This window comes from Capra hircus, chromosome 23, assembly GCF_001704415.2.
Source record: "Capra hircus breed San Clemente chromosome 23, ASM170441v1, whole genome shotgun sequence".
Taxonomy (NCBI): Eukaryota; Metazoa; Chordata; class Mammalia; order Artiodactyla; family Bovidae; genus Capra; species Capra hircus.
This window is the reverse complement of record NC_030830.1, coordinates 29,704,247-29,719,019: the sequence shown is the minus strand read 5'-3', so window position 1 is coordinate 29,719,019 and position 14,773 is coordinate 29,704,247.

Here is a 14,773-nt window from a genome sequence, read left to right as displayed (position 1 = left end):
AATGAGGTTGTTAACCACCTCCCCACGGTGGTCACAAGGGACCTTGTTAGGAGAAATTTCCCATCCCTGGGGAGCTCTTTGCCAGATGACGGACCATGTTGCCAGCAGTGGGCGGTCAGGAGAAAAATCTAGGGCTCCTCTTATATGGGGAAAAAAAAAAAATCCTCTGAGCAGGTACACGATACTTTCTACTTCCTTGTGGAGACCACCCACGTGGTGTGTGCCCTGGAAACAGGCGGGGGCGCGGCCATGTGTTTTCACTTAGGTGTGAGGTGCTCGGCTGTGCAAGTGTCACTGCCCACATGGTTGTGGCCCCATGTTGCCCCGGGGTTCTGAACAGTGGCTCTGGCTCCCTCACTGTGGTTTTGATCATCTAAGTTGAGAAAGAATCATAGGAGGACTGAGTCACGAGTGTACCTAACTTACTGACCAGAGGGTCACTTCCCAAGTTCATGCAGCTGGATAGAAACATAGCCAAGCCCAGGATCTGCAGCAGCCACAAGTCAGAGCAGAAATAAACAGACTCACCAAGGAGCACCAGGGACCGGGTTCTGCTTTCTCTAGAAAAATCAGCCTGGCAGAGCTGCCTGTTACGTTCTGGAGAGCAATCAGCACTGTGATTTGCACAACCTTGTTTGGTCCTCACACCAGCCCACAAGGCACATGCTGCTGCTCCGTCTGCTGTATAGATGGTCATGACTCAAGGTCACGGAGGCAGTAGGAAACAAGGTTTTTTCACCCTGCTCGAGACTAGAGTGGGGACTTCCCTGGTGACTCAGTGGTAAAGAATTCGCCTGCCAATGCAGGAGACACAGGAGACTCAGGTTCAATCCCTGGGTCAAGAAGGTCCCCTGGAGGAAGTCATGGCAACCCACTCCAGTATTCTTGTCTGGAGAATCCCATGGACAGAGGAGCCTGGTGGGCTACAATCCATGGGCTTGCAAAGAGTAGGTCACAGTTGAACCGCTGAGCATGCACACAAGACTAGTCTGCTACATGAATGGATCCCAAGAGTCCTGGGCTATCCTCCCCTCTTCCTTTCCAGTAATGCGGTTGACTGTGGTGGGACAATGTTTTTTCCTAGCTTTATAAAGACCTCAGGGATCCTGGAGCATCCTTGCAGTGGTCCTCATCACTGCTCAGATTTTCCCATGCCCCTCCCCTCATCCCTTCATGCACTCTTTGGAGGCAGCTCTGTGCAGACATGAAGTGTGGGCTGTGTGCAGTGATGTGATTTGAGGGCTGCTGGAAACCCCCAGCCCTGAGTCCCCTCCCTGGAGTCTGACTGCTGAGAGCTAAAATGTGAAGCCCAGCTCTGGATTCCAGCCCCCTGTGAATGCATCCCTACGTTACTGAGACAGTGCACCCCATAATTCTTGATCATTCAGCCTCCCTAGTTTGTATCCGGAGATTTCCTAGCTCCCAGTCTGGAAGATGAACTATATGGGAACGTTTGGCTCTCACACATGAGGGGGGACCGACCTGTGGTAGGGAAAGAGGGATAAACGGGGAGGCTGAACTTGAACTTGAACCACAGCCATATTGGCTGAATATGGTGGAATTCAGCTATCTGTTTGAATCTGAACCCAGAGCTTCTCAGCCTCCAGTCTGGCCAAGGCCACAGCAGGGCTGTCAGCCGTCAGCCCTCAGGGAGGAAGGACCCAGATGAGTCGAGGGACCCGCTGTGCGTGGGTGTTTGCCGAGGGCACCAGGAAGGGTGCTGTGGGTGGCATGAAAGCCTGGCTCTAGTACTGCCGCCTGACGAGGCCAAGGGAGCCTGGTCTTCCCAGGGCAATTCCAGCACAGCTCATTTGTGCATGTTTTACAATAGTGTTGATAAAATCCCCATGGAGCCCTGGAGCATGTGTGAGGAGTTCCCACCAGAAATCTAAACAACGCCCTGGTGTTGCTGACAGCTTAATAATGTGACAAAGTTCAGCCCCTTCAATGACAGGGACAGGAATGCAGCTGGGCTGGGCTGACCTAGAGCTTTAAAAATACCCACCCCGCCTCCCAGCTCTGACCCAGCATTTGACAAATAACCTTTCCTGAGTCTCCTTGAAGGCACCAGACAGAACCAAGTGCCACGCAGGGGCCACATGCCACCGTTAAAATGTTAAATGGAGTGGCAAGGGCCACCAGAGTCACTTGGGGCTGACATTTATCTTTATTATTATTATTATTAATAATGCATATATTGCTTTTTGGAGCATTCCAGGGTTTTTTGCACTCCTAAATCAGGCGGCTGTACATCAGCAAGCCCGATAAATCACCCCAAGAACCCAAATTCAATGCAGCTGTCAGGCCAGATCCTAGAGAAGCAAAGTCCGCTTAATTGAGCTGCAGCCTGGAACCGACGGGCGTTGCCCAGAACATCAGAATAATAGCAGTGTTGCTGATGACATTTCAAGAGCGGGATGTGAACTGCTAGCTTCAGCTTTAATTTTACAAGAGGGAATGGCGGGGGGGGGGGGGTGGGTTGGCAGGGGGGTTGGGGGGTCGGGGGGGACGGGTACAGAGAGAAATCTAGACTTCACCAAATATTTAAACTCTTAGCTTTTTTTTTTTTTTTCTACCTCAAAGCCAGTACAGACAATGAGTTCCACATTGAGAAATTTCAGTAGAAAGAATTCCGTTTTGTCCTTCTTTCTGGAGCTCCTCCTTTCTCCGGCCGGCTCCTTGCTCTGTTCCATGCCCCTTCCCAACACAAAGAGAGCTGAAAGTAAAGGGACTACAGGGTTTGAGTTGGAGCCAATTGAATGGGCCAAGAGGTTACATATGGAGTCAACAAATCATGGGACCATGAAGGATATCACTGATTTAAAGTTATGTATGTTAAAGCCCGAATCTTAGCAGCATTCATAAAGGTAAAGGTAACTAATGGAGGGGCTTAACCGACAGAAAATGGGCTTTTGCCCAGGCTGCCCTGCCTCCCTCTTCAAAACTGCAGGGCATTTCAGCGGCAGACGGGCTCCCAGCCCCAGGGTCTCCCCCTGAGCTGATGTCAGCCTCACTCACCAAGGAAACGTGAGTTCAGCTGGAGCCTGCATTTCCAGGAGGCCTCAGACACCATTGCTGGGTTTGTTTTCCTGTGCCCGAGTGTGTGTGCTTCTTCTTCATATGTTTTGGGGTTACTGGGAAAACCATTCCCTTTCCCCCCTTTAATTTTTAAAACTGTGTGTAATTACAGGGAAGTTTGACCCATGTGTTTCGGATTCATTTGCACTTGATCATGAATACCCCTCTGGAATGAGTTCTTTCCTCTCCCAGCAGATTCTGGTGCCCTTTTAAAGATTCAGTGCCCTTCTACCCCGGGCTGCCCCGTTCAAGTGCAGAAGGTCGTGTTTGGCCAAAGGAAAACCATCCTGACCGCTGAGGGCATGGGTCTGGTTTGAAATGTCAAACTCGTGAATTTGAACAGTGTTCTGCCAATGGGGAAATGACTTGTCCTGGTCCCAGTGTTTATACAGCCAGAGAAAGAAGACTTCCAATTAAAAAAAAAAAGTGAAGATGTTCCGATCAACTCTAGGGTGTTACCTTGTGGCCACTGGCATGTCAGCCTTATCTTCCGATTCACAGGTTTAGAATGAGCGATTACTGATTTGGGTATTTGTTTGTTTGTTTGTTTGTTTTTTGAGGTTCTTTGAGAAAATGCTTTTAACCCAGAGATTCCCAACTACCAAAAAAAAAAAAAAAAAAAAAAAAAACCACCCAGTAACCCTTGTGGCTGGTAAAGAATCCGCCTGCAATGCAGGAGACTCTGGTTTGATTCCTGGGTTGGGAAGATCTGCTGGAGAAGGAAGGGATAGGCTACCCGCTCCGGTATTCTTGGGCTTCCCCTGTAGCTCAGCTGGTAAAGAATCTGCCCGCAATGCGGGAGACCTGGGTTTGATCCCTGGGTTGAGAAGAGACCCTGGAGAAGAAAACAGCTACCCACTCCAGTATTCTGGCCTGGAGAATTCCATGGGCTATCCATGGGGTCGCAGAGTCGGACACGACTGAGTGACTTTCACTTCACTTCTTCACTTAAACCCTCTTGGGTAGCTTCCAAGGGCCATGGCACAGCTGTACCCAGAATACACATTTCCCCTCCCTCCGTCCCTAGCAACTCAACCACTGCATGAAAGCCACAATAGCATCCCTTCCATCCAAAACAAACATGTCATTACTGATCTCAGATTAATTGATGCCATTTGTGTGCCCTGACTGTTGGGTTTCAGCTGGAGCCCACCCAATGGCGATGGCCACCACCCTTGAAACCTCAAGGCACTCACAACCTTGGCCTTTGGCAGAATTCCCTCCACTGTCCTTCTTCAGCCCTGTGACTCCAGACTTTCCCTTCTCCCACTCCCTGCCCACTCCTCTGCCACTCTGAGGCTTCAGGAAATTTCGAAATGTGTTTCCAGTAGAATGAGGTTATCTGTAGAACAGAGTTTTGCCTTGAGTAAATGTCTTTGCTCATTAATTAAAAAATTTTTTTAATGTGGGCCATTTTAAAATTCTTTATTGAATTAGATACAATATTGTTTCTGTTTTGTGTTTTGCCTTTTTTGAGCCACGAGGCACGTGGAATCTTCACTCCCCAAGCAGGGAACGAAAGCACATCCCTGGCACTGGAAGGTGAAGTCTTAACCACTGGGAAGTCCTTATTTTGTTAGTTTTAAGATATAGGATTGTTTTTAACATCCCTGAAATTAGGATACTCCTTACAATCGACAATGGTAAAGTAATTTGGTGAAGTGACAGAAAGCACTTCCCTTTTTACTGGTGCATCGGGAATTTTCTGGCATTCTAGTGGTTAGGTGCTTTCACTGCAGAGGACCCAGGTTCAATCCCTGGTTGGGGAACTAACATCCTGCAAACCCCTTCATGTGGCTAAAAGAAGAGGAAAAAAGAACACTAGTGCATCTATCCTAGTCCCCAGAGAAACACATGCTCATTTTTCAAATTCTGTGATAAACTTTTACCCCTCTCACTCATTTCCCCGCCATTCATTCTTCAGTAAGAGCATCTGGGCCTCATGCCTGATTCTCCACACAATTGGGAGGAGATAAGAAGAGTGTTGAAAGGGCCCCTCCTTTTGAGAAAGTTATAATTTAGTTCCAGACATAAGTGCATGCACAACCAACCATGCAAAGTGCTAAATTAGTGGTGTGGCCAGAAGCGGTGGAGAAAATCAAGATGGAGCCACGAAGTGGAACAGAGGAACAGAGCCGGGAGGCAGACAGCCTCGTTGCTGGTTTGGCACAATGACCCAAGGAAGTGCATTCCCACCTGCAGCATGAGGGGCCTGGGGTGCATCAGAGTGAGCCATGGTGTGCTCCAGAGAACCGAATCCAAGGGGAAGCTTCAAGAGAAAAGGGCTCCACAGCAGGAGGTGGAATGGGAAGCAGGGCATTGAGAAATGCCGCTATATGCCTTTCTCAAAGATTCCTAACACAGCTTAGAATATCATAGGGTAATGTAAAATTAGTTCACTGCAGAAACAGACTCCCAGACTTACGGAACAAACTTCTGGTTGCCCGGGGGTAGGAACGGGGGGGAAGGGATAGGGAGTTTGGAATCGACCTGTACGTACTGCTATATTTAAAATGAGTAACCAGCTAGGACCTACTGTACGGCGCAGGGAACTCTGCTCAAGGTTATGCAGCAGCCTGGATGGGAGAGGAGTTTGAGGGAGAAAGGATGCATGTATATGTATGGCTGAGTCCCTTTGCTGCCCACCTGAAGCCATTACAACGTTGTTAATCAGCTATGTTGTTGCTTAGTCGCGAAGCCGTGTTTGACTCTTGCGCGACTTTGTGGACTCTAGCCTGCCAGGCTGCTCTGTCCGTGGGATTTCCCAGTCAAGAATACTGGAGTGGGTTGCCGTTTCCTTCTCCAGGTGATTTCCCTGGTCCAGGGTTTGAATCTGAGTCTTCTGCATTGGCGGGTAGATTCTTTACCACTAAACCACCAGGGAAGCATTAATTGGCTCTACACCAATATAAAAGTTTAAAAAAGAAAAAGTTCCCAACATAGAAGTTCTGCAGTGAAGGAGTTACTCTGATTGTCTTTCGTTCAGTTTAGTTCAGTAGCTCAGTTGTGTCCGACTCTTTGCGACCCCATGGACTGCAGCATGGCAGGCCGCCCTGTCCATCACCAACTCCCTGAGCTTACTCAGACTCATGTCCATTAGTCGGTGATGCCATCCAACCATTTCATCCTCTGTCGTCCCCTTCTCCTCCCACCTTCAATCTTTCCCAGCATCAGGGTCTTTTCAAATGAGTCAGTTCTTTGCATCAGATGACCAAAGTATTGGAGTTTCAACTTCAGCATCAGTCCTTCCAATGAATATTCAGGACCAATTTCCTTTAGGATGGACTGGTTGGATCTCCTTGCAGTCCAAGGGACTCTCAAGAGTCTTCTCCATCACCACAGTTCAAAAGCATCAATTCTTCGGCACTCAGCTTTCTTCACAGTCCAACTCTCACATCTATACACAACCACTGGAAAAACCATAGCTTTGACCTAGACGGACCTTTGCTGGCAAAGTAATGTCTCTGCTTTTTAGTATGCTATCTATGTTCGTCATAGCTTTTCTTCCAAGGAGCAAGCGTCTTTTACTGTCATGTCGGCAGTCACCATCTGCAGTGATTTTGGAGAACCCCAAAATAAAGTCGGCCACTGTTTCCACTGTTTCCTCATTTATTTGCCATGAAGTGATGGGACCATATACCCTGATCTTAGTTTTCTGAATGCTGAGTTTTAAGCCCACTTTTTCACTCTCCTCTTTCACTTTCATCAAGAGGCCTTCTTCAGTGTTTTCCAAATATATCTGTTCCTTGGATCCTTTCTTTCCCTCACTAGCTGCTACTGCTGTAATAAACCTTAGGAAAACTGTAAGTTCTCTTCCGGCCTTCCAGGGGGTCACGAGCCAGTGTGGAGCCAGAGCCCACGGGGGATGAAAGCCTCTGAGAAGCGATGTGAACTGAGGGCCCCACGGGGGATGAAAGCCTCTGAGAAGTGATGTGAACTGAGGGCAGGGCTTCTGGCTCTTGGCTGTGGTGCGTCACCCTGTGGCATGAGGTGTCACCCTCCCCGGGTGTGGAGTGTCATTGCTGAGAGGAACGCCTTTACCAACTGATCAAACAAGAAGCATTTACTAAACATGTTGAATCTAAAAGACAACACAAGTGAACGGATAGGCAACACAGAAACTGACCTGCAGATATCAAAAACACGTCGGTGGTTACCAGCAGGGAGAGAGGAGCAAAGAAGCACCAAGCAGAGATACGGGATTAGTAATAGTACATACAAAAATAGATAAGTAATAAGATGAAACTACTATGTATAAAAATAGATCTACAAGAAGGACTTCCTGCGTAGCGCAGGGAAGGGTATCTTATAATAACCTCGAATGGAGTATAATCTGCAAACACACTGAATCACAGTGCTGTACACCTGAAACAATGTTGTAAATCCTTCAATGAAACAAAGCAAAACAAAAAACAAATGTTACTTTTATAAAAAGAAACATTAAGTACCAAAAGTGTACTTAATAGAGGGTCATGTGCTGTGCTGTGCTTAGTCACTCAGTCATGCTGAACTCTTTGTGACCCCATGGACTGTAGCCCACCAAGCTCCTCTGACCATGGTGGATTTTCCAGGCAAGAATTCTGGAGTGGGTTGCCATGCACTCCTCCAGGGGATCTTCCTAACCCAGGGGTTGAACCCAGGTCTCCCACATTGCAGGCAGATTCTTTACCATCTGAGCCACCAGGGAAGCCCAAGAATACTGGAGTGGGCTTCCACTTCTCAACGGGATCTACCATTTGAGCTACCGGGAAGACCTACAGAGAAGACCGGGTGTTAACAAACAGATGCAGTTAAATGGCTGGTCACCGAGCTAGAAAAAAAGTACCCCAAGGAGACTGTGCATGGCATTGAAGGCTTCCCACAGAGGAACCATCAGAAACAGATCCTGAGTTTCATGTGCTGTGAAGGAGAGGTGTGAATATCCAAGTGCCTGGAACAGAAGCAGAAGGCAGGTGTGAATATCTAAGTGCCTGGAACAGAAGCAGAAGGCGAACATTCTGGAAAGGAAAAAGAGCATGAATAAAGGGGAAACAGCATGGGAGTGCATAAGTAGCTTGTAGCAGCTAGAGGGCAAGACGCATCGTGATGAAGGGAGGAAACGAGGATTAATGAGTTAGGTTGGGACCAGACCATGAAGGGTCTAACTGCTGAGTTAGACCCTAAAAACAGCAACAATGGAAAGAGGTGACTTAATTATCTCTCGTAATAAGAAGTCGACTCCTTCTGTTCCTGTACTTGCCTATTCCTCATCATGCTGGCTTCTCATCCTTAAGCTATTGCCTCATGTCAGTAGATGGTATCCATGAACCAGGCATATTTCTCACGGGTGATATGCCTTATCCTTGAACAGGGGCATTTGAAGATATCCAATAAGCAAAGGAAGACAGGCTTTTTTTCTTTTTTTACAGAAAGAAGTGATATGATCCATAGGTCTTTTTTATAAGGTCACTGGGCTGCAATGTAAAGGCAAGAATGGGATAAGAGAGACCAGAGGCAGCAGATGGTCTAGAATTAAAATTATCTAACAAGTATTGCGCCCTGACACCAGATTCCTAGCAAGACTTGGCAGAAAGGAGCTCTTCTCTTGAAAAAGTGCATTCCGTTTTTCATGGAAGACAATTCTCCCAGGCAGCCCCCAAAGACTTGCCTTCCCTCTAGTTGTAAGTTTAGTCACATGGCCACCCCCAGCACAAGCAAGGCAGAGACACTGTGTGTCTGGTGAAGAAGAATGCAATCGTCTTGACACTACTCAGGATGTAGCCACTTCAGCTGGGCTGTGTCCTCAGTGGAATATTAGTCTTTTATGCCATTGAGCCGAGAGATATGGTGGTTTTTGATGGCCACAGTTGGATCCCTTTTCTGGTACATGTGGACCCCAATGACCAGTAACTAGGGAAGACAAAATGGCCTCATGGGTGAGGAATGAGATTTAAGGCTCAACCATGGCAATTTTTGGAAGAGAGGGCATATTGGCAATTACTGATGAAACTCAGCCTTTCATCTCTCCAGAGATTAATAATGACTTATATCTGCTCATATGTGATAAACTGTCAAAAGCACACGAAAAAATGCTGAGTGTCTCATGAAATAGGTTAAAAAAAAACAAACAAAATTTTCATCAAGGGTGGGGAAAAAAAAGACGATTCAGTGGAAAGATTTATTGAGAGACTTCCCACCCCACCCCTGCCCACTACCAAGAAGGATCACTCTCCCCTAAATATTTCACTCATGTTATACCCAGGAGGTCAACAGAAGATCATTTTTCTCCAAGAAACAGCTGTGATTGAAAGGCTGGGGAGTATTCAGCCCCCTAAAATGGATGCGTGTGGAAGATGTCCACTGGGGATACAAACTTGACAAAGAAAACATGGAAAGTGGGGAACTGCCACTCTCTGGATATCTCCAGAAACTAATTTCATACCAAAGGAAGGCTGATAAAATGAAATTCATGAAAACCCAGGGAGAAAGTGTCTCTCCCACCCCAGAGCCCCTGAAAGCCAAGGGAACACTGGATTCTTGGGTGTTGGCAGTAGACGTTGGGAAGATAGTCGAGCTCAGAGAAAAACAAATAGGATGCTGTGCCAAGAAGCTTCAAATGTGGACACAGCCCAGGAGGGATAAGAGAGCCTCAAAATTCCAAAAACATAATAAAAACAAGGGATAAAAGGTTCCCACCTAAAGAAACCAACATGGCACAAGAAAGGCTGCAAATTTCCACGGAATGAAAGTAGGAGAACATTACTGAAGATGGCTGCTTAGGAGTGGGACCAGTTGGCTGGAATCCAGAAGACTAAGTCCCACCTGAGCTGAGCCTTTTGACATTCTAAAGCCATCATAAAGGGCTCTTTGGGGTCTCATCAGAAGAAGTCCTGATGTGGATTGGTCTGTGGTTCGGGGTGGTACCACATGACCAAAGGCAGCAGAGTCCCCAACGCCTCTCCCAGGTGCCGCCCATCACTCTAATGCTGCCCAAGCTTTAGCCTCAGCATCCAGGTCAGTAACGAAGGTGAACCCAGCGAGGACACTTGTCCATCCCCTCCGTGGCCCCTCCGAGAGGCCCCAGCTGATAACTGTGTCTGTCCTCCTCTACCCAAGTCACACCTGCACAGACGCCTTTCATCAGCCCAGCTTCAGGTAGCAGTTTAAACCTTTTAAGGCCGCCTGTCAAGCACCCACTAAGTAGATTTCCTTTTATCACGGCTCACAGGGAGTGACTGGATAGCATAATTATGGGGTAGGAGAATGGTGCATCTTGATTTGTCTTTGAGGATTTGCCAAGGGCCCCACAAGGGCTAAATCTGTGATCCCCTGAAAGGAAATCTAAGGAAGAACCTGCCAAATAAATCTTCCAGGTGCTCTGCAGGCAAATGGATTTGAAATGGGTCTTTTCTGCCCTTTGTCATTGCAGAACTCAAGGGTATTTGGGGTGGACGAAGCTGCAGGGTGCATCCTCATAGGAGGAGTTTGAGGGAAGCAAAGGAAGGCGTGTTTTCCAAATTGCCTGGAGTCAGGGCACAGCCAGGTTGGGAAGCCCTTTGGATGTGGGATGATGCATGAAATAACTGCATGGAGCCAGACCTCTGATCTCCTCAGACTTCCTGGGACGTTACCAGTGCCCTGTTTATGCAGGCACCTTCCAGTGCTTATAAGGTAGGTTCCAGCGAGGCGGTGCAAACAAGCCTTTTGGTCTCAGACTTCAGGGCACCAGATGCAAACCTATTTGATGCAGCAGATAGCCTCTCTGAAGATGCTTGAGTGATGCTTGAAAATGCTCTTAGCTGGTGCTTGAGATGCTTAAGTGGCATCCAGTGTTGGCCGGAATATGTGGAAACAGAAAGGGGCACACGTAGGATGTGTTCAGAAATGAGCAAAGACACGATCTCTTCATGTCCTGGGGCTTCTGTAGTAAAGTACCACAGTCTGGGTGACTTCAAACAACAGAGGCCCCCTCAAAGTTCTGGGGGCCAGAAGTCCAAAGTCAAAGCCTTGGCAGGACCTTGCTTCTCCAGAGCCTGTGGGAGAGGATCGTTCCTTGGCTCTTCTGGCTCCTGGTGGCTCCAGATGTCCCTTGGCTTGTGGCAGCATCTCTCCAGCTTCTGCCTCAGTCTTTCCGCAGCCGTGTTCCCAGTATGTTGGTCTGTGTTCAAATTTTCATCTTCTTATAAGGTTGCTGATCATCTTGCCTTAGGGTCCATCTTAATCCTCACCTTAATGACCTCACCTTAACCTGATTACATCTGCAAAGACCCTGTTTCCAAATAAAGTCACATTCACAGGTACTGGGGGTAGGACTCCAGCATGTCTCTTGGGGGAGCATAATTAACCCATACCTCATGGATTTGTGAAAAAGCAAAGTTGCTATTCACATGACTTATTGAATCTATTGTCATTTCAAGTTTAGGTTCATCCTCTAACAGAAGCAAAGACTTTTTTATTTTTGGCTTTAATTCTAAAAGGAGATAATCTGGTATAATGTAATATAACGTATGCCTAGTAAACTCAGGCATAATGAAATTGTAATATAAGTTGAGAAGACTGTCCGTCTAAGGGGCAGGGAAGCTGCTGAGGACCTCACTGTCACAGAAAGCGTTCTGAGAAGTGGGAGAGGATTGGGAAGAGGGAGAAAACTAATCAGTGAAGCTTAGTGAATTGAAATCCCCCAATACCTTGGGCAGATCGTAGCATGACTTGGTGATGAGGCAGCATGGTTGGAGGAAAACTAGCAAAGCAGCACAGGCTTATATTGCATGCGCGCTTCGTTGCTCAGTAGTGCCGACTCTTGGCGACCCTGTGGACTGTAGCCCATCAGGCTGCTCTGTCGGTGGAATTCTCCAGGCAAGAACACTGGAGTGGGTAACCGTTCCCTTCTCCAGGGTATCTTCCCAGGGATCAAACCCACATATCCTGCATTGCTGGTGGATTCTTTACCATCTGAGCCAGTTTAGAGTGCACAGTCCTAACATTTCCAGAAGATCCTTGTGGTCGGAGAATGTTGGGTGCTTACAGAACTAGGGGTGCTGAGAAGAGGATTGAAGTGAGAGCAGGTCCATGGGGTTCTCCCCAGGGGCACCCAGAGAGGGGCACTACCAAAGTAGTGCCTGGGTGCGCATCACACATGGGCTAAGGGGGCAGGACCATGTAAACCAGGTTGCCCAGGGATTCATCGCAGCCATGCATCCTCTCTTCACTTGCCCTTGGATCTGGTCTACATGTGATAAAATTCTATTGATTACAGTTCTTCATTGAACTCTGTAGAAGGCTCTCTTAGCTGGCATTTGTAATATTTCTAAGGTTTCAGGAAAAGGGGCTAATGCTAGCAATATTGAATTAACCACCTGGAGGAGAAAGCACATGAAAATCAATACGGATGGCAATTCTACAAGCCAGGTTGAGCACCAAGGGATGAATCTGGAAGAGAAGTATGATGGCTATCTATAAGCTTGCTTCAGGAGCCTAAAGATGCTGTGAATGGTCTGCTTTCAAAAATAAATCCTGTGAGCTCATCTGAACCTACCATAAACCGATTTTGACACATATTACATAATTTTCAAAATTGGTATTCAGCACTGTAGCATAGTCACATAATCCAATTAATACAACGTGAAAAGCTGTACAGAGGAAAAAATGTCCTTCCTACCTTTTCTCTTTCTGGTCAATTCTTATCCTTTCCAGCAAAGAACATTGTAGTAGTTTTTTATTTATTCTTCCACGGAATTCTTACAAATTTTCCAGCTAACATAGATATGCAATTCTGTTTTCCTTTATTTTTTTACATCAAAGTAGCATGCTATACGGGCTTCCCTGGTAGGCCAAATGGTAAAGAATCTCCTTGCAATGCAGGAGACCTGCGTTCAGTTCCTAGGTGGGGAAGATCCCCTGGAGAAGGGAATGGCTACTCACTCTAGTATTCTTGCCTGGAGAATTCCATGGACAGAGGAGCCTGGCGGGCTACAGTCCATGAGGTTGTGAAGAGTCGGACACGACCGACTAACACACCACATAGCATGCGATATGCTTTTTCCTACAACCATTTGTGTGGGTATAAAATGGGGTATATGGGATTTCCCAGGTGGCTCTAGTGGTAGAGAAACCACCTGCCAATGCAAGAAACGTAAGTGACATGGGTGCAATCCCAGGAAGATCCCCTAGAGAAAGGCATGGCAAACCACTCCAGTATTCTTGCTTGAAGAACCCCGGGAGAGGAGCCTGGCAGGCTGGCAAAGAGTCAGACGCGACTAAAGTGACTTGGCAAAGTGGGGTATATACACGCTTATTCATTTCGCTGTTGTCTGCAAAAGCAAAAATTTGGAAATAACCCCAGTATCCAACAAATGGGGAGTAGTTAAATGATGGAATATCTCCATTATGAAGTAATGCATAGTAATGCAAAAAACATATGTATTTACATGGAAAGATCTATAGGATATATTAAGTAAATAATTTAAGATACAAACAATATATGTAGTATGTATTCAGGGTAAGAAAAAAGGAAACAAAAATATTTTGCATTTTTGCATCAGAATAAAAAATAATCTGGAAGGATTCACTAGAAACGAATAACGTCTTTACTCACAGATGTTGAAGGAAGTATAATGATCAGAGATGGGGAAGGGGATAAAACTTTCCAATATTTATTGTTACAGTATTTTAATTTTTGAATCATGCAAATGTGTTTTCTCTTTAAAATAAGAAATACAATTAAAAGAAATTAATTAGATGCACATCCCTAGCATCTGATAATTATACTACAAGGAATTACCCTACAAATATTTCTCACACATGTTCAAAGATACCTGCAAAGAAGTTCACTATAGGATAATTTCAACAGCAAAAGGCTGGAAATGACCTAAATGGATATTAAATGTAAACTGGTTAAGTGAATTAAGTTACATTCAAATAATGAAATATTATGCAGATATTTCAGAGAATGTGAAATATTTATTGATATGAAAAACTCTCCAAGATATATAAAGTAAAAAATGTGATATAAAAAAGCATTGTGCTCCAATTTTTGGTAAAATAAATTTGATATACACACATCCTCCCAGGTATCCTATATTTTTATTAAAAGGAACTTGATGTTCTATGTTGTGTGTGTGTGTGTGTGTTTACACATGGAAAATTCCTGGAAGCAGAAACATAAGAAGTTGCTCACAGTAGTGGCTTCTGGGATGGAAGTGAGAATATGTGAAGAAGGAAGATCATCTATTTTTCATTGTAATGATTTTGACCTACATGACTTCTACTATGTGCATTTTTTAATTAAAAATATTTTAAAATAAATCAACTAACAAAAGTATATTTGTAGAAAAAAACATTGCTACTATAAAACAAACCACTGAGAAAGCTTTTTATGTACTTATACAGAAGTTTCCAAGATACATTGTTAAACCATGTAGTTTTAATTTTAACTGCTTCAGGGTTTCCCATACTTTGCGTTACCTGTCACTTCTGCTTGGCGATCAACCCATACCAATTTTCATTACTTTGGGCTTGAACATGTCACATCCCTGCCTTTCAAATCGAGGGTGCCTGTTTCTCATTCTGCTCTGTCTTTCCCCATCTTCCCTTGTGGCTCACCTAGTAAAAGAATCCACCGGTAGTGCGGGAGACCTGGGTTCAACCCCTGGGTTGGGAAGATCCCCTGGTGAAGAAAATGGCAAGCCACTCTAGTGTTCTTGCCTGGAAAATCCCA